The sequence below is a fragment of the Canis lupus genome, chromosome 11 (genome assembly GCF_003254725.2).
Source record: "Canis lupus dingo isolate Sandy chromosome 11, ASM325472v2, whole genome shotgun sequence".
Classification (NCBI taxonomy): domain Eukaryota; kingdom Metazoa; phylum Chordata; class Mammalia; order Carnivora; family Canidae; genus Canis; species Canis lupus.
Window position 1 is genome coordinate 63,514,395 of NC_064253.1, and position 25,460 is coordinate 63,539,854.

Genomic DNA, 25,460 nt, shown 5'->3' on the forward strand with positions numbered 1-25,460 from the left:
CCACGTGTGGCCTCGCCCCCGACAAAACCCCGCCCTGACCCAGCCCCGCCCATGTGGGCCCCCGCCCCTGACTGCGCCCCTGCCCTGTGGCCCCGCCCCTGACCGCGCCCCCGCCCCTGTGGCCCGGCCTCGCTCCCTGGCCGCGGCCCCGCCCACACGTGTGGCCCCGCCCCCGACAAAGCCCCGCCCACGTGTGGCCCCGCCCCCGACAAAGCCCCGCCCTGACCCAGCCCTGCCCATGTGTGGCCCCGGCCCCTGACTGCGCCCCTGCCCTGTGGCCCCGCCCCTGACCGCGCCCCCGCCCCTGTGGCCCGGCCTCGCTCCCTGGCCGCGGCCCCGCCCACACGTGTGGCCCCGCCCCCGACAAAGCCCCGCCCTGACCCAGCCCCGCCCACGTGTGGCCCCGCCCGTGACTGCGCCCCCGCCCTGTGGCCCTGCCCCTGACCCGGCCCCGCCCCTGTGGCCCGGCCTCGCTCCCTGGCCGCGGCCCCGCCCACATGTGTGGCCCCGCCTCCGACAAAGCCCCGCCCGCGTGTGGCCCCGCCCCTGACTGCGCCCCCGCCCTGTGGCCCGGCCCCGCCCCCGACGAAGCCCCGCCCCCAGAGGGGCTCTTGCTGGTGAAGTCTCGCTCCGTTATCGCTGACCGTTACCTGGGTGGGTGCCACACCCCAGGCCTGCGGTGAGGGAGAGAGGGGGCCCCTCAGGGAAGCTCGAAGGTGCTGGACAGTCGCCCCAAGTCACAACGCAGTGTGACCAGAGTTGTGATGGCGGCGGTGAGAGCCCCGGCGCCTCTCCGGGAGGGTCGAGGAGGGACCCCCGAAGGACCCCGCTTGGCGCAGCAGTTCGGAGGAGGAAAGGAGGCTGGGGCGCGACGGCTTTGAAGATGCGATGACGAAAAGCCCCCATCTGAAGGCGGCTTGCGGGCCACGCGGCAAAGCTGTCGGGGAGGGGCAGGGTGAAAGAGCTCGGGGAAAATGAAGGAGGCGTGACAGTTTTGAGTAGCTGGAGAGGAAGCCGACTCAGGGACCAAGACGTAAACCCAAGGGCAGGCCGTTTTGGTTTTCTCACTAATTGTGTCCCAAATGCTTGGAAAGATGACGATGACACTTAACCCAGACTCCTCTGGTTTCAACTGGATGTGGACGATGCACGGGTGATGGAGTTTTTTGCAAGCGACCCTCTTGCCCTTAACCTGTGTCCTGGGACAAAGCCACTGAATTAAGCATCTCGTCCTTTGCTCCCAAGTGAACTTTTTGGAGAAGTGTATTCCAGCTGGGGCAAAAACCATGGGTCTTGCTCATTAGGGTGTCGCCTAAGTCCCTGGGCTGGGAGGGTGACTGTTTGGCTTGGTATGTCCCTAATCCCACCTCCCTTGATTGATGCATTTATGCCTTGGATCTCGTGAGGTCCTCTCATCCTTTGGGGCTACATTCTTCTGGCTCTTCCTTGGAGCCTGAAACTTATGGACACACAGGGCTTCTACTAACCTGGTCTACTCCGGAACTAGGGATGCTTTGGCCTTGACTATATCTCCCTCAACTGTTTAATCCATGAAAGAATTCCAATTCATTCCCAAACTCATCTCCATCATCATATTCCTAAAGTGGAAACTCGACTTTGAGACGATACCAACCTCCTTTGGTAAGTTCTTTCTCTCTCGGACATTCCCCCAACACCTGGGGCTAGGGCTTAGGGTAAGGAAAAGGTCTGGGGATTGGTTACCTGCATTTGGATTGCAGAAGGAGGGCATTAGAGATCAAATAAGTTTGAAAGGGAGACTGGCAGGTCTTAAAGTTTTTAAAGAACAGGAGAGTGGCCAGCAGGAACTTGCTGTGCAGAGCGGGGACCCCAGAAGAGCTAGCTTACATTTCTGCTGCAGAGTCTAAAGGTTTGGGGATTTGTAAGCTCCTACAGACTATCCAATTTCCGTGCTTCGCCTTCATATCTCCGGAAGAGTCAGAGGGCTGTGGAGTAGTGCACAACCATAAGGGATGCTTATCAGCAACAGAATTGGTAATCTGCCCTCTCTTGTTCTAGAAATGATCCCCTCTTCTTTCTCCTTCCAAATCTGGAAATCAACATTCTTTGTGACTTGTATCTCCAGGAGCTTCCGGACAGTAGAGTTGAGGAAAGCATGTCTACCTGCATCCACCTATCTGGTTACAGGATCTCCCCAGAGAAGGAACCTGATAGGAAAAAAACTCCTGCTGGAAGCCACAGTATGAGAAGGTAGGGGAAACCAAGTCCTCAGCAGACACCTGCCACCAGAAGGTTGATAGGGGCAAGTTTTTTTGAGCAGTCTGTGCTTGAGGCTGTTGCAACAGAAGAAGCCAGACAAAAGGGCCTCTGGAACAATGTTCGGTAAGATTGAAACAGAGCCAAACTGAGTCTGGCAATGGTGGGGCAGAGACAGTCGGTGGAGGGGGTGACAGGCAAATGAATCAGTAGGATTCACAGAGTGGATGGGGTTTCGGTGAGAGATGAGAGTCTGGAGTCCTTACAGATAGGGTAGCATCAAAAAAAAAAAAGAGAGAGAGAGAGAGGGTAGCATCATGTGAAGGGGAGGATCTGGTTGGGGAAGAGTATCTCGTATCTGAGTGTGTCGTTCCAGGAGAGAGAAGAAAGGGAGTCGAAGATAGTCTGTTATGATTGTAGCTCCAGAGGCAAAAAGGGATCCGGCGCCCAGTGATGAGACTGAATAAGGGGACCTGGGGGATGAGTGGAGGCAGAGAGCTCTTGCGGGGGGAAAATGAGGATGCTGGTAGTGGAGGTGGAGGAAGGACAGTGAAGGATTAGGCGAGACCAAGGCAAGGAGGACTCCCAGGCCCAGGAGACAAAGCCATCAATGGGAGTGGAGAAAGAGATGAGTGAGAATGTGGGAGAACCTCTCGTGGCAATAATAGGGTGAAAGGAGGGATAAGGGAGTGGGTCCCACTGGGAAGGGCAGGGCACAATGAGAAGAAAACAGGCTCTGTGGGAGCAGAGGCAGACACAAGCTAGGAACGTTGCAAGAGTCGATGGGACTCGCCGGGGTCCTAGAAAGAAAGGCTGAGAAATAGGTCAGAACTAAACAGGCTCAGCCAGGGCTGGTAATGGGTTTTCAAGAAGGTCTGGTAAAAGAGTGGAGGCCAGAGTTACAGAGGCTCAAGTAGCGGAGCTGCAGACACTAACAGGGCAGCACCTTTCACAGGCCCGCTGAACACAGGAGGTCCCCCTCCACCCTGATGCTCTCCCAACCCTCCCTGCGCCCTTAACTAAAACCAGGAACAGAATAGGGAACACAAGGGCAGCCCCGGTGGTGCAGCAGTTTAGTGCTGCCTGCAGCCCAGGGCTTGATCCTGGAGACCCAGGATCGAGTCCCACATCGGACTCCCTGCATGGAGCCTGCTTCTCCCTCTGCCTGTGTCTCTGCCTCTCTGTGTGTGTGTGTGTGTGTCTCTCATGAATAAATAAATAAAAAATCTTAAAAAAAAAAAAAAGAATAGGAACAAGAGAGGCTGGAGAGGGTGAGGACACCTGAGGCATGCTGCCCTGCCCGTCCCCCCACATCCGAGACTCACAACACCGGTACGCCTCTGCCCTGGCTTATCCAAAGTTCATGTAACACCACTTTGCTTTTACAAAGACCTCCTTTAGGTCCTGTTCTTGCTGGCTGAAAGAAATCCGAAGAGGATTTTCACCTTCACAACAAAAGATGAAAAGCACAAAGTGTGTTGCCGTGAGCCCTTTTTTCGAATACCAACCCATATTGCCCTCCTACCCCATGCACACACCCTGGTAAGCGCTTTGCAGGTGTTCACTCGCTTCATCTGCCCCCTAACACTCAGGTAGTTCCAGATGCCACCCCACCCCCGCCTTTTGAAAGTTTGTGTTATACAGCCTCGCTTGTATGACAGACCTACGCTATCACCTGTTTTTGCTCCCCGCAAGAAATCCAAAGAGAATTTTTGCTTTTACCAAAAAAAAAAAAAAAAAAAATAGAACAGTGAATATAGCGTTCAGCATTTGTGTTCAGGGTGCCCCCCAAGCAGCAGTGGTGGCAGCCAGAGGCGCCCCACCAAGCTTCCCCAGAACTACACTCAGCATCTCAGCATCAAGCCGCCAGAGCTCTGAGCTGAGTCTGTGAGCCTCTGTGCTTGATCTTGATTTGTTTTGTGCCTCCGTTAGCAAGATGTGCCCTACAGTATCAGAAAAGCCTAAGGAAAAAAAAAAAGAAAAAAGAAAAGCCTAAGGCGTTTTTTGGGTGGTCTGGAAGCACTCGAATCATTTTCTATATAAATTAATGGTAATGCTTCTTTGCTTTATGACTTTTTTTTTTTTTTTTGGCTTATGACGTTTTCATAGGAACACACTACTTTGGATAGTGGGGGAAACCTGTACACCTTTAATTCACCAGCCCAAGGTTTGCTTTCTCATTCTGTTCCCTATGAGTTTCTCATCCTTCAGGAACAACCCCAAGCTGCGCTGGGACCCCAAAATCACACACCCCATCCTAGGAAGCTGGGAAACAGAAAAGAAGGGAAGAGATTAATCACTTGCAGAAAAGGTCCCATGCCACCACGACTTCTTTCTGGCAAGTTCTACAAGCTGGTAAAACAAGAGACTGAGTTACATGTTGAGAAAGTGAAAATTAGTTTGGCCTGAGAAACTGAAAATCTACCATGCCATTCATCAAGCTGGGAAAACAGACACAGGACACAGATAAAGCCAGCTGCAAAGTTAGCAGAAAATTCTCTTTCTCCCCAGGAAACACTGCAGCTGTAAACTGTCCTACAGACATTCAGTAGCATGACTATTACTTTGTTACTGAGAAATCTTGCTTTCTATCGTTATAGTTTATCAGAAACTTGACTTTTGAAATAATTTCAATAAGAACAAAACATCCTGCTCTTGTCTACAGGATCTAATTCACTTTGACACAGAGCAGCAACCTAGATATCCAACCCAGGTACAGATTCAGAGTAGAGGTTTGGGTGTACAACATTCCATGTTTATCTTAATTTGTAATTTCAAAGAAAAGGAGACCTGTGTCCCATTTCACCACCCAGACCTCACATTGCCCCTTTTACACAGAGTCCTCCTTTGCTTTAACTTATCAAAATACTGTTTTGTATAAATCTCACCTAAATGCCACCCGTTCTTCAAAACTGTTTCATACCTTTTCCCTTCCTTGGTAACACACCCCATGGTTCCTCTGGTGTGTGACCTCCATCATTGCAATGAGCCAATAAACCTGACTTTGTCGACTACAACTTTGCTCCTGGTGCCCTGATTAAGACATTTGGAGGTTCTCTTGATATTTGGTCAGAACTCTCCCTACTGAGCATTGGCCCCTGCGACTCACTAATAATGTGCATATCTGAGACTCCTTAAATCTCAAGACACTGGCGGTCTCCCTGTCTTGAATTGCGTGGTTTTATACTGAATTTCGATTCTGATATTGGAGAACCAAAGATATAACCAGTTTAATATTTGTCTGCTGGAATTTTTGGTTTCTCGATCAGACCTGAGTATCCCCTGGTGAAGTTTGGCTTTTAACACCATCGACTGCCTTCTATTTGTCTGCCATCTTCTGCTTGCCCAAGAGAACTTTCTCCAGTCTTCTCTGGGTGTGAGAAATTGGCTTTGGGAAAGATCTCTCCACGCATTCTGTGAGCCAGGTGGCTGCCGATTTCCCAGGCCAGCACGTAGAAGCAGCCTAACCTTAGGGCTGAGGACTTAAAACGCAAGTGATATTTTACCTCTGATCAACAGTCCAAAAATCTCTCTTGGGCTTGTCTGCTAATAAGCTTGTGCTAGCACCTGGCATAACTTCACTGAGGATAAACTAGAACTATAGTGGCCACTTGGGGAACTTTGACAGGAACAAGAATGTTCATTTGAGAAATGCCTCAGGTAAAAAGGGAACAGAAACTCTCAAGAGGAGATTGTATAACTGGTCTAAAAGAGAGCAGAGCGATCACTGTGATTAATGTAGAGTTCCCCTCTGTTTCCACTCTGTAGGGATTAATAAACACTGGCTTTTAATTGTATGGCTTGATAAAATTGTCAAGGGCTTGACTTACTGTTTAAACCTGTAATGCCTTTGTCTTCGGTGTCTAGTATATATGAAAAAGGTTTTCCTGCATCTAAAGTTTCTCCCTTCTCCTTACAGACAGAGATAACCTTTACACTGATAATTTCATATTTGTCTAAAGCTATTCAACTTTGTTGTTATCCTATCCTCTTCGGTTTTTCCCTCACTTAGGAAATTCTAAAAGATCAATTGCTCAGAAAAAAAAAATCATTGTCATTATTTTGCATACTAAGTAGTCAAAAATATGTAAGAAAAAATAAAAATGACAGTAAATTATTGTGCATTATAAAATGTAGACAAATGTATTTAAATAATAGCCTTCATTACTATAGCAATGAGAGATCTTAGCTTCAGTCTAAGAGCTTTTAAATAAGACTTTAAGATTATTTGAATTTTGTTTCGTTAATACAAAGTTTATAAAGTATTTTTTTTTGAGTATCGTGTAATTTTCTCATAAATTAATTTTGGGCAAATTGGAATGAGTTAATCATATTGATTAAAGACAACTCTGTGTTTATAGTGCTTTGGTTTATTACATAAAGTTACTGCTCTGGTTTTATTATATATTAATGCTAAGGCAATATTCTAGTTTATATGAAACTAAGAATAAAACTTCAGGATTTAAACTTTCTAAATTTTGTATATTGGTTTTATGGGACAAGAAAAGAATCATTGTTGAAGCAAACTTTTTAAGATTATAAAATACGAAATTGTGTTTAAGTGAAATCATAGGACAGATGTCTTTTAAAGGGTTGTGATCTTGTAAAATTCTTACAGTACTATGAATCATAAAGATTTAATGTTTTGGCTAAAATTGTAATTTCTAAATACTTAGGCAAAACGGTAAGACTTTAGAAAATGTTGCATTACTTGATATATAACATTTGGATACCTGAGCAGTTTCTAAGCTTTTAAATATATATAAAATATATATAACAGTTTTAATTTATCCTTGTTCATATACATTACATAAGGACTGCAGATTAATAGACAATGTAAGTGCCTTTGGACAGTGTTTTTATTCTTCCTCCTGAAAGTGTAAAAGATAATCTGAAATGCGTACTCATAAAAATCTGGTCAATTCTTGCTTTCTTACCTTTTAGTTGTCCTTGTGTCTGGAGAAAACAAAAGTTGGTCACCTTGATTAAATGTAGTTGGAAATAAAAATGATTAAGACTATATATTTAGTATGAAAATTATAGAAAATATGAATGTGTATATAAGATCATGAATATGGTTTATCTGTTAAGGAATTTTTTTCAGATTTTATTTATGAGAGAGAGAGAGAGAGAGAGAGAGAGAGAGAAAACAGGCACAAGCATGGGGAGGGGCCGAGGGAGAGGGAGAAGCATGCTCCCCACTGAGCCAGAAGCCCTCCTGGGGGCTCAAGCCCAAAGGCAGATGCTTAACCAACTGAGATACCCAGGTGCCCAAGGAATTTTTATTTTATTAAACGGTAATTCGCTGTAACATATACATTTGTTTTTATATTCTAAGCTAAATCATGTCTTAAGGTTAAAATTAACTTTATTATATATACATATTCTGTATGCCTACATAAACATATAAAGATACACTCATAAACTTTAATTCTATAAATGACAAAAAGACAATTTCAAGGATATATTCCACATTGATGGGTGTATTCACAGCAACAGGCTTCTAAATACCTTACTACAAATTGTAACATGGACAGTACACAAAAAGAATAAAATTAGGGTTCCCTTTCCATAAAATGCCCCAGGGTGTTTTGGGCCTAGGTCACAGGGTTCTCTTTGGAATCACCAAAATATTCCATTAAGTCTCTGTCTTATCATTCACTTGACTAGTGACCCAAATTTTCTTTTCTTTAAGTTACAAGATGAGACAGCAAAGAAAAACTGCACCTGAACCTCAGTGAGAAGGCCCTTACCAAGTACTGTTAACAACTAACACAACAGTAAACTTGTGCCTCCCAAGTCAGAAGACATAAACCGCACCGAGTCCCTGGGAGGCTGTCCTGAGACCTCTAACAGCGACATCTGAGGATTCATTCCAAAACAGACAAGGGCAGGAAGTTGCCCCTTCCACACAAGACCATTGGGACCACAGTGGTGACTGCCGCAAGTGTCACCTTCCTTCAAGATCCACCAGATGAGACCATCAGAACCACCCACCACGGTGCCTTCATCTCTATATATTTTTGCTTCTTTGTTCTTCCCTCTCTGCAGAGTTAAGGTTTAAATTGTTGACCCTTCTTACCTATTAACCATAGTAACTCCAGGGTCTTTATCTTTCATACTTTTTTTTGTTTGTTTTTATTTTACCTTAGTCACTCCTCCGTATGAGTCCAAGGCCAGGCTGCACTTTGTTTATGATGTGGCTACAACACGCAATTACACTGTCTGCTGGGTTTGTACTTACTTTTCTTTGGGTGCCATCCAACTTCCTTTGCTATCAATAGCATGGAATTAATCAAATTATTTCCTAGGAGATAAGACTCCACCAAGAAGTGAGCTGGGGGTGAAAAAATAGGATAACAGGTCAAAGAGAATTCTAAAACCCCTGTCACCTCATGCATGGAAGGGAAGTTTGGGGTTCTAAACAAAACAATGCTCAGAAGCCTTTTGTTGAAAATTAGCTTTTCCACCCAGGTTTTCACAAAAAGAAAGCCAGCAGTGATAGTAAAATGAGTGACAAGGAGGTGTTTTGAGAAAATGGGACACAGTGAAAGGAAAACAGATGGTCAGAGGCCACTGAGGGAAGATGGGCCCCAAAGAGTACTTAGGCAAAGAAGTAGCAGAGATCAACATGCTTCTGGAGAGTCCACAGAGAATATGGAAGCCAGTGTTATGGAGTCTGCAGAGGGTCTGGAACTTGGGTGTCTGCAGAATCCAGACTGCAGAGAAGGTGGAAACCAGAGGTAAAGGGGCTGAGGAGTCAGTTATAGGTCTTCCGAGGGTCAGTGAGAGGTTGAAGGCAGAGATTGAGCTAACTCCCTCAGAGGAATGGTGGCAGTTGTGTGGCTCTAAGGCGGCAGCAGCATCTTCCACAGGCTCCCCAAACAGCAGAATGTCAGCTTCCATGGCCACCACATCGCACAACTCACAGTGGGGGATCTTGATAAAATGGTTGGCACAAACTGCCTATAATGGGGAGCTTGTCCAAATGGCTGTAGAAGACGAGAGAATTAACCTAAAGTCAGTGAGCTGGGATGAGGGCCTGGTAGAGGGCCCTGGTAGAGGGCCTGGAAACACACTATGTCCCCCCCGACACACACACACACATCCCAGACTTCACAATGTTTTCCTCATTCCTCACACCAAGGCTTGCTTTCCCATTCCCTTCCCTAGAGGCTTCCGAGCCAACATCAACCCCAGGTTGCACTGGGCCCTGCCACTGCATAATCATCCTAGGAAGAGGGACACAGGAAAGAGGGAAGAGAGAGTCCTCTCCTGTTCCTTGGAAAAACTTGTCCTGTGCTTCATCAGATTCTTCCAGTCATCCCCTCCAATCTGAGCAAGAGCTTGGATTACTTACGGTGAAGAGAAGAGCAAAGTGATATTTTAGGAGTCTGAGCGGAATGATCCTTTGTGACACACTCTTGGCAGACTAAGACTCTGGGAGCCCCCAGATGAGTGCACAAGGTAAAGTAGTCCGTGACAGGAATAGGAAGGCCTTTCCCAGACATTATCTTGTGCGATCCTCACAACAACCCTGTGAGGTACGGAGACCAGGTGACACCTCAGAGTAGGAAACTGAAGCTTGGGGAAGTCAGATAGCTTGTCCCCAACCAGGACCTGGGATTTCTGCCTCCAGAACAAACAGTGGTTCTAGTGGACCTCACACGGCTCCCCCGTGGGCCAGATCCCCAGCAGAACAGGGAATGCTTGCTGTGAACCTCCCCTCTCAGCGCTCTGTTTTCTAACAGGGACTTGCTCTAGGAACTGCCCTCCTCAGAGATTGTGGACCTGGGTCACCTGGTTAGGTGAGATTAAGGCTAAACCTTGGGCATCCCACGGTTGACGAGACCAAACCTTGCCTTTTAGTGCTACACCTTTGTTCCTCTTTTTGACTCTGCACTGATCTTAAGAGACTAGAGTGAGTGGCTGGGGCCAAATTTTCCTTCTCTTCTCTTGAGGTTAGCTGCACACATTCATTATTCATTATTCATGGATGATCTGGTTTTCTATATTAATAGAGCCCTGGGATCCATCCCCGTACTTCACGGTAAGGCGGATAAAATATTGACCACTTTTCCTTCTGCAAAAATTTCAAGAAGAGTTTTCTGTAGTCATGCTCAATTGATTGTTCAGTCTCTATCCTCTTCAGATAAAGGACACAAATGTCCCTGAACAGCAAGCTCAGGTGTACTCCTTCACATAAGGCTTGACCCTGATGATCGAACTTGGGCTCCGGCGTCTGATTCAAGGCTTTCAAAGGTTAGGAGCATTGTTCTTCCTATCAGCCCTAATGCAAAGGGGACCCTTGGCCCAGAGATAGACCTGAATTGGGTTCTTGACTGATGAATAGAGTCGAGGGACTTTCCTGAACTCTCTTAATAATCCAATCTGTGGCCGGTGACTCACTGTTGTCAGGGTTCTATCATGGAGCCCTCTACCACACCCAGATAGGGGGTCTGTGAGCTTCCAGTATAAACCCCAGTTCCCAGTCCTACCCCTACCCTGTACCCTCATCAATATTCTACTCTTTCCTGAGAGTTTCCCTCTCAGGTGGCTCTTGTATCAACATAACTAATCTAGGCAAGTAGAAGACAAGGTTCGTCTCTGCTGGGGGCCGGCCTTAAGATTCTTTTGCTAAATTGACATGTCTTTTTTCCCTAAATGTTAGTAAATTCTGATTCCTCTTTAAATAGTGGAGAAACAGAACAAGGAACCCCACACTCACAGAAAATATAAAATGGAACTAGTGCCCCAAGGCTCACTGAGAAGCATCTGAAAGCAGAGTTTATCTGAAGTGCACAGAAGCCTCAAAGAGCTGACACTGAGAATATACCCTCTAGACTAGACTTCCAGGTCACCCACGTGGAGTTATGGAAGTGACGGTGTTTTTGAGGTGGAAGGGGGTCCTTAAAGAGGAAGGTGAACCCACAATCCCTCCCTACAGCATCCAGACTAGTAGATCTATTCACCTCTCCCTGGGCCTTCTAAATCCTTTCATCTCTCTCTGGGCCTCAGTATTTTACCAATTCCATCCTTTCTTCATATCATAAATACACTTATGCCTCCTCCAACCCAGATATTAGCTGGGTTGTCCCCCTTGGTCATCTCAGCTTTGATCCTACCCATTATATAGCCTTTCAAAATCTGAAGTTCTTTCAGGAGTTTTTGCTAATTCCCGGGGATTTTCAATTCTCAGGATTTCCTGTTCTCAACTCCAAATTCCTACCCAGCATTAATCCGGACATAGGATACAGCTCCGCCTTCATGTTTACCCAAAAGAGTCCACTTTCACATAAAAGCATTAGTGAGCAATGTAGCCTTCACAAAAAGATGATGAAGAGGACTGGAGAAGACCTCATTCCTGGCAAAGAACTTTAAAATCCCCAGCTGCTGAACTAAGCTCTGGCTTATTTCCTTGCCTGAAAACAGACTTAGCCTGGGGCAGCCAGTCCTCTCCCACCCAAATGATGAGGCTTTGCCAAAACTGGCAGCTAAAAACAAGCATGAAGGATAGATGCTTAGTTAACATGGCTACTGGGATATTGTTGCTTTTCAGTCCTTTCAGTGAACAGAGAAAGTAAAAATATACAAACCTTGAGCTGATATTAATATATCAAATTTAATACAGGACTTTTACTTTAATTTTTATGTGTATCCGCTTTCCCTCACAATGAGAAGTTTGGATCTTAACATTCTTAGTTGTTCTTTCCTAATATATAAAATTATATGTTTCAAGATTATAATACAGGGATCCCTGGGTGGTGCAGCGGTTTGGCGCCTGCCTTTGGCCCAGGGCGCGATCCTGGAGACCCGGGATCGAATCCCACATCGGGCTCCCGGTGCATGGAGCCCGCTTCTCCCTCTGCCTGTGTCTCTGCCTCTCTCTCTCTCACTGTGTGCCTATCATAAAAAAAAAAAAAAAAAAAAAAAATTAAAAAAAAAGATTATAATACAAATATTACTTCTAAAAATAAAACTATTAAGTGAAGTTTGCAATTACTCACTGGTCTTTTTTCCTTAGAATATACCTTACCAAGAAAGTATACCAGAAGAACATATAGCAAAGTCACTAGAAAGAATTCTTTTCGCTGTGTGGTTATGTAACCAATTTGATAAAGAGTTAAGGTTATTTAAAGATTTTATTTATTTATTCATGATGGACACAGAGAGAGAGAGAGAGAGAGAGGCAGAGACACAGGCAGAGGGAGAAGCAGGCTTCATGCAGGGAGCTCGATGCGGGACTCGATCCCGGGACCCCAGGATCATGCCCTGAGCCAAAGGCAGGCGCTGAACCGCTGAGCCACCCAGGGATCCCCAAGAGTTAAAGTTATTAATTTCAATTTATTTTCAATTTTAGGGGTAGCTTTCTTTTCACTACTGATTTTAGTCTTCAGAAAAAAACAAAACACATAGTTCAAAAGTCAAAAGTAAATAATACTTAAGAGAAGTCACGTTTCCAACCTTTTCCTTTGATTCATCACTAGAAACAGAGACGATAGCCTGGCTTTTATTTCTTCCCTCAGGATGAAAGAATGTGAATAACAGGAAAGAGCAGAAACTAGAAAGACTATGGTTCAAATCCACGACTGTTTGAAGCTGAGCATCTATTAGATATTTTAAGACTTGATTTCCTCACATGAAAATGGGAATAATAATACCCATGTCCTAGAAATAATCTACAGATTAAATGAGATAACATGTGAAATGCCTGGTCCATAGTGAGTGCTCAGAATATGAGAGCTATTCACTAGAAAAAGATTAGTAGGACTTCGAAATTTTAGACCAACAGGTCACCCCATTTTGGTGTCCTTTATGTATAATATAGAAATAATAATGTATGCTAATAGTCTGGGACAGAGCTCAGAAGATCAAAACAAAAACGTATATTTGAAGAGATATAAAAGTAAATATTTTAACTACTTGAACAACAACAAAAAAGAAACAGAAACAAAAAGTAACTGAACTTGTCTCGATGGCAGTGTTGAGGTAGACGACCAAGAAAGGCCATAAGAAGAAAATTCAAACTACGTTAAGGACCGAATGTTTGTGTCACCCTCAAAATTTATGTCAAAACTCCCAAATTAGGAAGCAGAGCTTTTAGGAGGTGCATAGGATTAGATGAGGTCATAAGGGTAGAGCCCTCATCCTAACCCTAACCCTTATAAGAGTCAAGAGAGCTTATTCTGATCTCTCTTTTCCCCCATGTGAGGACACAGGTAGAAAACAGCTGTCTATGAACCAGGAAGCAGGCTCTAGCCAGGCACCCAATCTGCTAGTGCCTTGATCTTGGACTTCCCAGCCTCTAACACTGTGAGAAATAAATGTTTTTAAGTCACCCAGGCTATGGTATTTGTGTTATAGTGGCCCAAACAGGCTAAGAGTTTTTTAAATAAGAATGCAGAAGCAGAACAAACATCTGTGATACAGCCCTACATGAAAGGAATAAAATCCTTAAAAAAATGAAAAACTCGGATTGAGTCCAAAAATGAAACCACAATCTATGCTGTCTATGAAGTCCATGCCTAAAGCGGAGACCCAGAAAATTAGAAAAGCCAAGAGAGCCGATAAAACAATAAAATAACAAAAGTAGCTAAGTAAAAAAATAAATTCACAAAATCACGAGTTTCCTAAATTCTACTTAGGGACTTAAAGAAGAGAAAATTTGTTTGAGGAGAGGAAGGTATACATTATTGTAGGATGGAAAGATACAGTATTATAAAGATGCCAGTTTCCCCTAAATTTATAAAGGATTACAATTATAATGAAAACACCAACATGATTTCGTGGTGATTTGAGTCAAATATTATTAAAATTAATATAAAAAGAAGAAAACATAGGAACATGGTCAGAGATATCCTGAAAAATAATAGTCATGAGGGGGGCAAGTGTCCCAAAGGTATTAAAATATTTTAATAAAGTTACAGTAAATAAAACTATATGGTATTGACACAGAAATATATAGGAATGTGGGTGTGAATAGTCCATAAATTGTCCCAACCGTGTATGGAAATTTAGCATCTTGTAACAATAGCATGGCAAATCGGGGAGTAAAGATGGGATGTTCAACAGAGTTGGGGCAATTGTGTAGGTGTTTGGGAGGAAAAACTGGCTATAATTGGCTCCTTAAATAAGTATTTTTTAAAAGATTCTATTACTATTTATTTAGAGAGCATAAATGGGGGTGGGGCAGAGGGAGAGGGAGAGAGAATGTCAAGTAGAGTCCCCACTGAGGGTGGAGCCCAACAGGGCGCTGGATCTCATGACCCTGAAAACACAACAACCTGAACTGAAATCTAGAGTCAGATGCTTAACCAGCTGAGCCACCCAGGAGCTTTTTATGCTTTTTTTAAACATATAAAACATAAAAAGCTCTAGAAGCTTAGGAGTGTGAAAAAGCATTTCTATGTTTTAAAAATATTTTAAAAGTGTAATAGCAGAGCATGCTTTTTATAATAAGTTCAAACAACACATAAATGTATAAATCCCAAAGTGGAAGCATTCTCATCCCTATACACCCCCACTCTGTGGAAGTTGGCGCAGTTAACAATCTGGTATGTATGGAAAGACATTTTAAAGCATAACCTGAACCCACAAAAGAACTGATTCGTGGGACAAAGTAAATAGGTTTAATATTTTTATATTAAAATAAGAGGCAAAAACAAAGTCAAAAACAAATGACCAACTGGGAAAAATCAGAACTCCAATAACAAAGAACACCCTTATTTTATGCGATGTTCTTACAAACCAATGAGAAAAAGAGGATTAATTCACAGCCGTTCACACAGAACCATATATGGAAACTTTTCAGCTCACCCATGAAACACAAATGAACCATGAGAGCATCTCTTCCTCCCCTAAGAATAGCAAAGTAATGAAAATTGAAACTAATGCATTGTCTGTACCTGTATTAAAATAATACTGGGACCTGCATATTTTTCTTTCTTTTTTTTTTTTTTGGACCTGCATATTTTTCTATCATTATGCTAAACAATAAAACTAATGTAACTGTTCATTCCAGGAAATGCATTACTCCTAGAAGATGGAGTGCTAAATGACTAAAATGATTTACTCATCAGGACTAAATATTATCATTGGTCAAGGTTTGCTGCAAGATCTTCGCGTTGTTGTGCCCATTGATCCAAAGCCATTATGCCATAAATTAAACAATCCCGATCAATTCCACCCCTTGCAAGACCTAGCCAAGTTTGTTCCTCCCTTGGGTACCCTCTCTCTGCCCTGCTGGCTGCTCCCTACATTTGCTATTTCTATAAGCTTTAAAGCTCTCTTTTACTCTTATTTACTAATCACCTTTTACTAGTTAACAATTCTTTCAAAATTTGCTCAAATTACTAGTGTGGCTTAAGCTCCTAACTAGACACAAACTGGTGTGCCTACCGACTCTGCAGGTGAGGGCCAGTACTTGTTTTGTTATGCTCCCCTAACAAATTATCACCAATGTAGGAACTTAAAACCACACAAATGTATTATTACCTTATAGGTCTGCAGGCCACCAATCCAGTACAGATTTCACTAGACTAATCCAGGTATTATCCGGCTGCATTTCTTTCTGGAGATGTTAGACAAGACCCTGTTTCCTGTTCGTTGGGTAATGTTGGCAGAAATCAGCTAGCTTCTCGTGGTTGTAGTACTGAGATCCCCATTTCTTTGCTGGCTTTCAACTGAGACTCATTCCCAGCTTCCAGAGGCTACCACATTCCTTGGCTTCCTCCCCTTCCTCCCTCTTCAAACCAACAATGGAGGGTTTAACTCTTCTTTCTTCTCTTCCACCTTTTCTCTCCAACCCAGCCAGGAAAGGTTCTCCATTACTGATGACTCTCCGATTAGATTGGGCCCATCCAGCTAATCCAGGATGATCTTCCCATCATTTAATCACATCTATAAAACCCTTTTGTCGTGTAAAGTGACACTCACAGATTCTTGGAATTAGGGTGTAGACATTTTTGGGGGGACCGTGATGCTGCCTACCACAAGGTCTGTTCCCCCAAAACCTTCAAAAGCAGTTATTAATCTTTCCATTCTTGACTCATCTCCCTAAAAGAACACTAGAGAAACCTGTTGATCAAATGAAGTTTCTAGACATAGTGCAGGAAAGGTCCAACAAGTCATATGCATTGCTATCACATTCAAAATTGAACTCATTCCCCCATCTCAAAACCAACTTTTCTTCTAATGTTCCCTACCTTCGCACCAAATATTCTCCCCCTGCCCAAGTCAGAATTCTGTATTTATCTCCATAACCTGCACTCTTCTCTCCTTCCCTTTTCCTACTATCTGTGTGCTACTACCCTCATTCCTCTCACATAGCAGTTACATCAACAACTTCCTGCTTCCGCCAGGCTCCAGACTTGTTCTCTTAGAATTCGTTCACACTGCTACCAGAGGGCTCAAATTAGTTAGCTCATGCTACTATAAAAAAATATCCTAGACTGAATGGCTTAAACAACAGAAATGTAGTTCTCAGAGGTCTAGAGGCTAGAAGTCACAGGTGCTGGCATGGTCCATTTCTGGTGAGGACCCTCTCCCTGGCTTGTAGAAGGCCGCCATCTCGCTGGTCCGCATACGATGGGGAGAGACAATGAGAGCAAGCTCTCTGGCATCTCTTCTTGTAAGGATTCTAGTCCCATCATAAGGGCCTCACCCACATGACCTCACCTAAAACCTAATTACCTCCCAAAGACCTCATCTCCAAATTGGGGGTTAAGTCTTCAAAATATGAATTTGGGGGAGGGAAACAATTCCCTTGACATTGGCAGAGCTTTTTCCCCAAAAGCAAATATCTTGCCTAAAATCTTTCTATGGTCCCCCTGGGCTTTTGAGTTAAAGTCCAATTAGCTTGGCTTTCAAGATCCTGCATCATCTGTCTGAACCTACCTCATCTTACACACTGCCTTACATATTCTGGGTAACTGACCATCTCTGCCTCCTAGAACGTGTTGCATTCTTTCCTGCCTCTGGGCCTCTGCTTTTGATGCTCCCCTCAGCCTCTGTTGGCTAGATCCAATTCTTCTGCTTCTCCAGGGAGGCTTCTCCACCAGCCTGGGCAGCTCCTGGTCTAGGTCTGGTGCTACCCCTCCGAGGTACTCCCATTGTACCCTGTGTTTCCACTTACCCCACTGCCTGTTATTGTCTTTCCTAATAAGCTAGAAGTTCTGAGGAAGAGCTATTATCTGTTTTGTTCAACATTGCACTCCTATTGTCTAGCTCATTACTTCATATATGGTAGCATGTAATACATGTTTGTGTACATTTGGATAGATGGACGGATGGATAGACGGATGGATAAATGTGCTGCATTTGAGGTAACTGTCAGGCATCCAGGTAAAGCCATCCATTACACAGATTCGTGGACATGGAGTTCAGGAGAAAGGTCTGGATTAGAGAGAAGCCAAATTCAGCCAAGAACACATCATCAGCTTTCTCTTAGAAAGGTCCACTTTGGAAAGCTCTTGAGTTGTCAAGACTACTGTGCCAGACCCTAGTTCAAGTGTATTTATCTTCATCCTCTGGGATAATCTTTCCCACCAGGGCTTAATACCTAGCCCCCTGGTATTCATGGTGCTGAATTTATTGCTAACTATGAGTTGTTTCCCAGCTACTTTATTATAACATTACTCTCTGAAGTAGTTATCCTCATTTTACAGGTGTGGAAATAGAGGCCATGAGAGTTACCCTCCACAGTGATTCTCAAGGACTATAATCAGTGTTACGGATACTGATCTTCCTTCTGGAGCTGCACTGATCAATACCCTAGATATTAGCCACACATGACTCTCCAAAATTAAATTTAAATGACTAAAATTATGTAAACTTCTAAATTTACTTCCCCAATTGCCTAGCCACATTTCAAGTATTCAATGGCCACATCTGGCAACTGTGCTAGTGCACAGAAAGTTCTACTGGGCTCTGTAGATCCAGAGTGCCTTCCTGTATGGGAAGCCAGAAGCTAAAACTATACTTTCCACATTCCTTTGCAGGTTCTAGATGCAGATTTTATTTACCAATTAGATACCCTTCTAGGAGTTTGGTGAGGCAAAAATAAGATAAACATGGGGCACCTGGCTGGCTCAGTCGGTAGAGCATGTGACTCTTGATCTTGGGGTTATGAATTCAAGCCCCACACTGGGCATAGAGCTTACTTTAAAAAAAAAAAAAAGATAAACACAATCATGAGGATGTCAAGCTTTTCTGCAGCAGGACACTAGTGTCTGTTCAGCTTTTTACATGCCAAAGGCAGCCGTGGCACCAGCACTGGCCTTGTCAACAATGTCAGCAGTTTTGTGATTCCCACTGCCTTATCCCAACTCAAACCTGCAGTGGTAGGTTCTTGAACTCAATAGTTCTTGAGGCTTAACAGGTCGTAGCTTTCCAGGTGCGTCATTACTGTAGTGTTCTATACACCTACAGGCCCAGAATCAGTTCCCCCAACACGCATCACTATATTATAAGCAAAATTTGGTAAGATTTAATGTGTTAAAATCTCTTCCTGCTTAAAATATCCAGAATGGATACAAAATTTTGATGGATGTGAAACAAAGCAGATTTACAACATAGCTCTTGTGTTTCCAGATCATCCCTTTCCTTTCCAAACTCTATAAATGCCATCCAGTCTTCTGACAATTGAACTAATTAAGTAGCTATGTACTTGATGGCCTCTTGAGATTGTTTCCCCACTTTACTCTCCAAGGCATTGCTTATGCCTTTCCATCTGAAACTTAACCCACCTGAAAGAATGAATTGTGGTCAACAATATAACCTAATTCCTTGACCTGATCCAAGCATGCTTATAGATTACAACTGCACTGTAATAAAATACACTGCATAGAAAGCAAATGTTTGTAAGTCCACCATGCTGAGTGGCATAGATTGTCTCAGAAAACAAGCATGTTAGTGTAAATTAGTTCAAGCAGCTTGCTTTCTTATTTATTCCTTTGTGAAATGAGCTAGACTGAGCAGTTGGGGGATTTGGTTGAAATGTAGGGGAGGTGGCAATTTGTAAGGAAGGCATAAAAGCATAGAGCAGGGAGGGCACAAGGCATCATCACTATCATGACTTTCCTTGCTCACTAGACCCAGAACTCAGACTGTGAGTTATAAAAGGTGTCTAGGATCTAGCCTGGGTATGTGTCACCATGAATCACATTGGTTCTTTGGAAAAAAACATGATCTCAGTTCCAAACAACAGGAATGCAAATGAATTGTCGGGTCATTTTTATAAATTAGGTACAGCCTGTACAGCTTCATGCCAGCCCCTACCTGCATGAAACAGCCAAGCCCATTCTATTTATAAACTTACTTTAAAACCACCAAAGCATAGTGAGCACTTATTTTCAGAAACAATCCTAGCTTACTGGGAGGGGCAGCATGCCACAGAGTAAAGCTCCTGGACCCTGGAGTCACAGTGACCCAAGATCAAATCATATTCCCGTCATAGGTAAACTGTATGATCTTGGGCAAGTTACCTGATCTCAGTTTTCTCAGCTATAAGATGGGGGGGACCCCTATTCACAGGATTTTTACAGGATTTTTGTGAAGGTTATGTGAGACAGCTGATTTCTACTTAGGAAACTGTCAGGAAAGGAAAAGTGATAGACCAAAGCTCTACAGAGAAATTCATGCCCAGTCCAGTAATTATCCAAAAGGGTGGGACATCTTCCTGCTCTGGCCTGGAGTCCTTCTAGTTTTGCTCAAAACATCACCCACTTCCTATTGCGCTTCCCCCAATAAAGTCAGAGCAAAGGATAAACTTCTACATCTAAAAGAACCCCCGCCAAATACAGTAGATTAAAAGAGAGGGAGATTTGTCGCTACGGTCCCAACATACAGGTTAGCAAGTGTCTTTTCACCATGTGGCCATCCAGGAAGCCAGGTTCCCTCCATCCTCTTGCTCCATCACCCACCAAGGACATCATCCCTGTCTGCATGGACACGGCTAAGTCACAGGCACGTTCATCTTCCAGCTAAAGGGAAGAGGGAGGGGAAGCTGCTGCAGGATGTCAGTTTGTTCATTGAAGATGACCCAGAAATGCCATATAATACTTCCACCCATACCTCATGGGCCTGAACTTAGTCATCCGGCCACACGTAGCTGCAAGAGAGGCTGGCACGCAGTCTCCGTGCCGCAGAGCCACGTGCCCAGCTCCAAATCCTATCAGAGCGGAGGACTCTTTTGCTAGACAGCTACCATCCTCTGCCACAACCTTCGTCTTGTTTTACTCTTCTTCAACAACACTTGGCTTGTCCTTGGTCTAGCCATGAGCCTTTGCCACCTATTAAATTGGGCCTCACTTAGTGGAAGCTTCCTTGATGTCGTCAGTGAGATATAATTGACCATTCTGGTTCTCTAACTCTGATGAAAAGCTGGGCCCCCAAAAAAGGGAGCAGGCCAGGGCTCTGCCCGAAGCACCCCCAGCTGTTTTCTGAAAATGGTATTTTGATGTGAGGGGCCTTCTCCCCCAGGAGGGTGAGAGATCCTGGCTCGGCTGTTCCTGGAAGTGACTCATTCCTGCTCTTGGTAGAGAGAGCACAGTCACATTGTTTCTGCAAAAAGTATGCTCCTGTGGCACCACAGACAGGTCCATTCCTCTTTAAGTGACTCTCAAAGGATCAAGGAGGTACACAGTGTGAAGTTCTGGATGTGCCGAGCTGCACGTTCCTCAACAAGAATCTCCGGTGGTGTGGAGAGAGCACAGGACCAGAGGCCGGGGATCTCACGATGATCTCAGCTCCTGCACTCGCCAGCTATGTGATCTTGGGCAAGTTGCTTCCCAACCCTGGGCCTCTGTTTTCTCATTTAAAATATTTGACCAGGTCATCTCTAGACTCTTTGTTCCAACCCCCCAGTTGTCCATGACCTTTTCTTGTCCGTTCCTTATTCGGAACACCTCAGCAGTAACTATAGGGGAGATACCTCTTTCCTTCAGCAGTAACTATAGGGGAGATACCTCTTTCCTTCTCATTCATTTATCCTATGTCCATTACCTGAGGTGGGAAAATCCAGGATCTCCAAAGGGACTGGCCCTATGCACTTCCTGGGGACCAGGACCTAGGGCTGGCCCTTTGTTGGGGCCAATCCCAGACACATGTCAAAGGAATGCTAACATAGTGTTGACTATTGTCCCACAATCCAAGTCCTCAAGAGACAGGGAGACAGTAGGTGTGAAGACAAATGAAAAATGGATGCAGTGGTTGGAGAGATATTATCTCCTTAAGCTGAGACTCTGTGGACACACCCAAGACATGAGGTGTCCCGACGCATAAATACTTGTTTTGCAGGGTAAAATGACCAAAGCCATAGGTCTCCACAAAACCCTGCTCTGCGATGACTAAATAAAAGAGCAAAATGTAACTGGGAGCACCTTTCTCAAGCTCTCACCTGGCTACCAAAATTTCTAGCTTTTCTCTTTTTCTTAAAAATAAATCTCATTTGGGATAAATAAAATAAAATAAAATAAAATAAGATAAGATAAGATAAGATAAGATAAAATAAAATAAAATAAAATAAAATAAAATAAAATAAAATAAAATAAAATAAAAAAACCTCATTTGGGCAGCCCAGGTGGCTCAGCGGTTTAGCGCCGCCTTCAGGCCAGGGCCTGATCCTAGAGACCGGGGATCGAGTCCCATGTCGGGCTCCCTGCATGGAGCCTGCTTCTCCCTCTGCCTGTGTCTCTGCCTCTCTCTCTCTCTCTCTCTCTCTTTGTGTATCTCATGAATAAGTAAATAAATTAAATAAATAAATACATCACATTTGAACAGATAGCACGTTTTGTTGGAGGAAAAATTGCAAGGCACAAAGGGGTGTCAAGTAAAAAGTGAGCTTTCCTCCCACCGTTTCCAGGGGCCTCAGTTCTCACCAAAGCCATCCTTTCCCAGACGGCACAGGTCCACACCCACGACTCTGCAACTCGGAGTGAGGTGGGGAGGGGGTCTTCACGGTTGCCTTAGTTTTTATGGAATCGCCTTAGTGAGAATAAATTACACTTAATATTTAAAACATCTGTGTGGGGGCACCTGGGTGGCTGGGCTGGGCTGGTTAAGTGTCTGCCTTAGGCTCCAGTCATGATCCTGGGGTCCTGGGATCCAGCCCCACGTGGGGCTCCCTGCTCAGCGGAGAGTCTGCTTGAGATCCTGTCTCTCCTTCTTGTGCTCACTTGATCTCTCTCCACCAGCTTGTGCTCACCTGATCTCTCTCTCTCTCTAGTAAATAAAATCTTAAAAAAAAAATCTGCATGTTGCAAGTAGCACGTGGGCGAGATGGGACTGTAGCTCTCTTTTTCACTTGTCGTTCAGCCCTGGGGTGATTTCATCCATGCCGTTGGTTTCCTCACCTCCAATCTGTCATCCCCCAGGCCTCTGCTGCTGGCCCCCCTCCCTGGCTGGCGCCTGTGCTCAGATTCCAGCCACGTCTCTCCACCTGGAGTGGGTCCCCCAAACACAGGTGCACAAGGAATTGGTCACTTTCCCCCAAACCTACTCTTGGTGGCCTCTTCCCAGGCTCCAGCCTTTCCCTCTCACCCCCGCTGGGGATGGATGCTCTGCTCCTCGGGTCAGTTGACTACAGTCACTGGAACCTCTGGAAAGTCCCTTCCTTTCCTGCCCTCGTTGGTGTCAACGTCCCTCTCACTGCAGCAGATACACATCCGACACCCTCTGTGTGCCAGGCACCGTCCTAAATGCCTCATGAGTATAAATTCATTCTGTTCCCACAATAACCCTATAAGGGACATATATCCCCCCATTTATAAAAGACAAAACTAGGATCAAAATGATAAATAGTCCCATTCCCTAAGCTCGCCAGACTCTACGGGCCTCCTTTTACTAGATTTTCCACGGCTTCTTCTGCCTTCAAGACCCAAGTCAGCTGTTAACTTCTTCCAAGAAACCTTCCCAGAGTCCCCACTATTGGTTGCAATAGTCTGGGACTTTTAGTCTCTACCTTCCCCCGTGTAAAATACTGCCAGATACAGTTACAGGAGACGTATTTATACTGATGAGTCCCTGTTCGCTGGAATTCCGACTTAACTGGGCATCTTTCTCATTACTTGCTAAATCGGACAACCCTACCCCCGTGAAACCATAAGCAGCTTCACATCAGGGCTTATTCATCCTCATGGCCCACTGACCCACCCCCCCCAGGGGCTGGTGCAGAGCCTAGACCAGGTCACCATATTGACCTGAAGTTAGATGCTTCATGAGTGGTGACTTTGCCATGATGGTTTTTGCCATCCATCCCATGGAGAATGATATATCCCTTAGACACCCCCCAAGGCACCAGACACAGGGCTATGTGCACAATAACTGAATCCCACAGGTCTCTGAGCCTCACTTTTGTCATCCTTAAAATGAGAATAATGTTCAACACCGACCCACGCACCCACCCACCCCTCTTTATTCTAGGCTGCTTGTGAGGAGAGAATGTCCCAGGGAAGTTGCTTTGTGATGGAAAATCAAAGCTGCACAGTGGTTAAAGATGACTGATACTAACATTAGCTCTTCTAACTTAGTGATAGAGAAACATACAACCTTTATCTCACTTGATTTTAATAGTTTTTTAAAGATGATATGTATTTATTTTTACTTTTATTTATTTATTCACAAGAGACAGAGAGGCAGAGACACAGGCAGAGGGAGAAGCAGGCTCCATGCAGGGAGCCCGATGTGGGACTCGATCCCAGGACCCCAGGATCATGACCTGAGCCAAAGGCAGAGGCTCAACCACTGAGCCACCCAGGTGCCTCTCGATCGTTTTAAATATTGAAGGCTACCACTTGCTCCCTAAGGAACAGCATGGTATTTGGCAACCTAAACACCAGGGGGAGGTGAAAGTTCAGACAAAGATGGAGAAGGTGAGAAAAGCCAGGTATTCCCCGATAGCCAGGAAGATCAGAGGCAAGTATCCACTGGAGACAGGAGCAGATGCAGCCTAGATACTGCACTGAGGAATGCCCCCGCAGAAACCCCAATCTCCCAGGCCAAGGCCAGGAAGCTCACTCGAGACTGCCAGATGGGTTTCCATACTTCTTTTTTTTTTTTTTTTTTTAAGATTTTATTTATTTATTTGAAGGAGAGAAAGTGAAAGAGCACAAGCAGAGGGAGACGGAGAAGCAGACGCCCCACTGAGCAGGGAGCCCGACTCAGGCCTCGATCCCAGTTCTTCAACATCATGACCTGAGCTGAAGGCAGACACTAAACCAACTGAGCCATTCAGGTGCCCCTACTTTTTTTTTTTTTTTTAAGCATTTCATCAGTTTAAGAAAATAAGACCCCAGCCAATGCCCAAGTGCAATGCCATGCCCGACTTCTTCACAGCTTCCACATCTTCAAGCTAGTACTGAATCCGGCCATTTCCCCAAGACCTGGGTCACTAGGAGGGTTCCTCCTTGGTTTCAAAAGGAACAGGCTGCAAAAATATTCTCCTGTCTTTATGTTCCCCTTCCCCAATCTCCAAAGATTCATCTGGTAAGTTACTTTCAATTTATTGAGCCAGAGCTTTAAAAATTCACTGGGGAACCAGCACATATCACTAGAGAGTAAAGTGGGTGGACAAATGTCCTTAGAGGTGGAAAGATGATGGCTGGTTCACGTAAAACTTGAAATTCTTGGAGGAACATTAGAAAAACTGCCGGCCAACACTGAGACTGATCCCTTGTTCCAAATCCCTTTGAGGTAGAAGACTGGGGACACCTGGGTGGCTCAGTGGTTGAGCGTCTGCCTTTGGCTCAGGTCATGATCCTGGGGTCCTGGGATCAAGCCCCCCATCAGGCTCCCTGCTCAGCGGAGAGTCTGCTTCTCCCTCTTCCCCTCACCCCACTCTTGCTCTCTCTCTCTCTAGGCTCTCTCTCAAATAAATATCTTTAAAAAAAAAAAAAAGGAGGTAAAAGACCTTGAATTATTTGGTCTCTATATGCACATAGCTGGTCAATCAAGTAATTGTCTTAATCCAAAAAGCACGCCAGCAATCAAGACCTTTCCAGTTGCATATGTGGACTTTTTTTCCACATAAAACTGCCTCAGTTCTCTGATCTATTTGAACCGATCTCTCTTAGACTTAGTTTTACAAATGTTCCAGTGGTTTAATTCATTTAATTTATAACAAGCACATAACAAGATGCTGGCTTCCTTCCCCTTTACACTGACATTCTTTTCATTTTGTGGAAGTCTGACGCCAGAGTCAGCTTTTCTGTACTTCAGTGCTTTCTTAA

At 44.5% G+C, this 25,460-nt stretch overlaps 1 long non-coding RNA gene across 6 annotated transcripts; it reads left to right on the top strand.

Moving 5' to 3' along the window:
- Positions 1 to 625: 625 nt before the first annotated feature.
- Positions 626 to 15,202, top strand: LOC112650141 (uncharacterized). Of its 6 annotated transcripts, XR_003129990.3 has the most exons (5): positions 628 to 1,641; positions 2,105 to 2,229; positions 7,931 to 9,702; positions 10,257 to 10,285; positions 10,388 to 12,166. It is a non-coding gene; the product is annotated as an uncharacterized LOC112650141 (long non-coding RNA). The 6 variants fall into 6 exon arrangements; XR_003129989.3 differs by adding an exon at positions 12,762 to 15,202 and having other exon boundaries at positions 626 to 1,641; positions 7,931 to 10,497; XR_003129988.3 differs by having other exon boundaries at positions 626 to 1,641; positions 7,931 to 10,497; positions 11,435 to 12,167.
- The last annotated feature ends 10,258 nt before the right edge of the window (positions 15,203 to 25,460 follow it).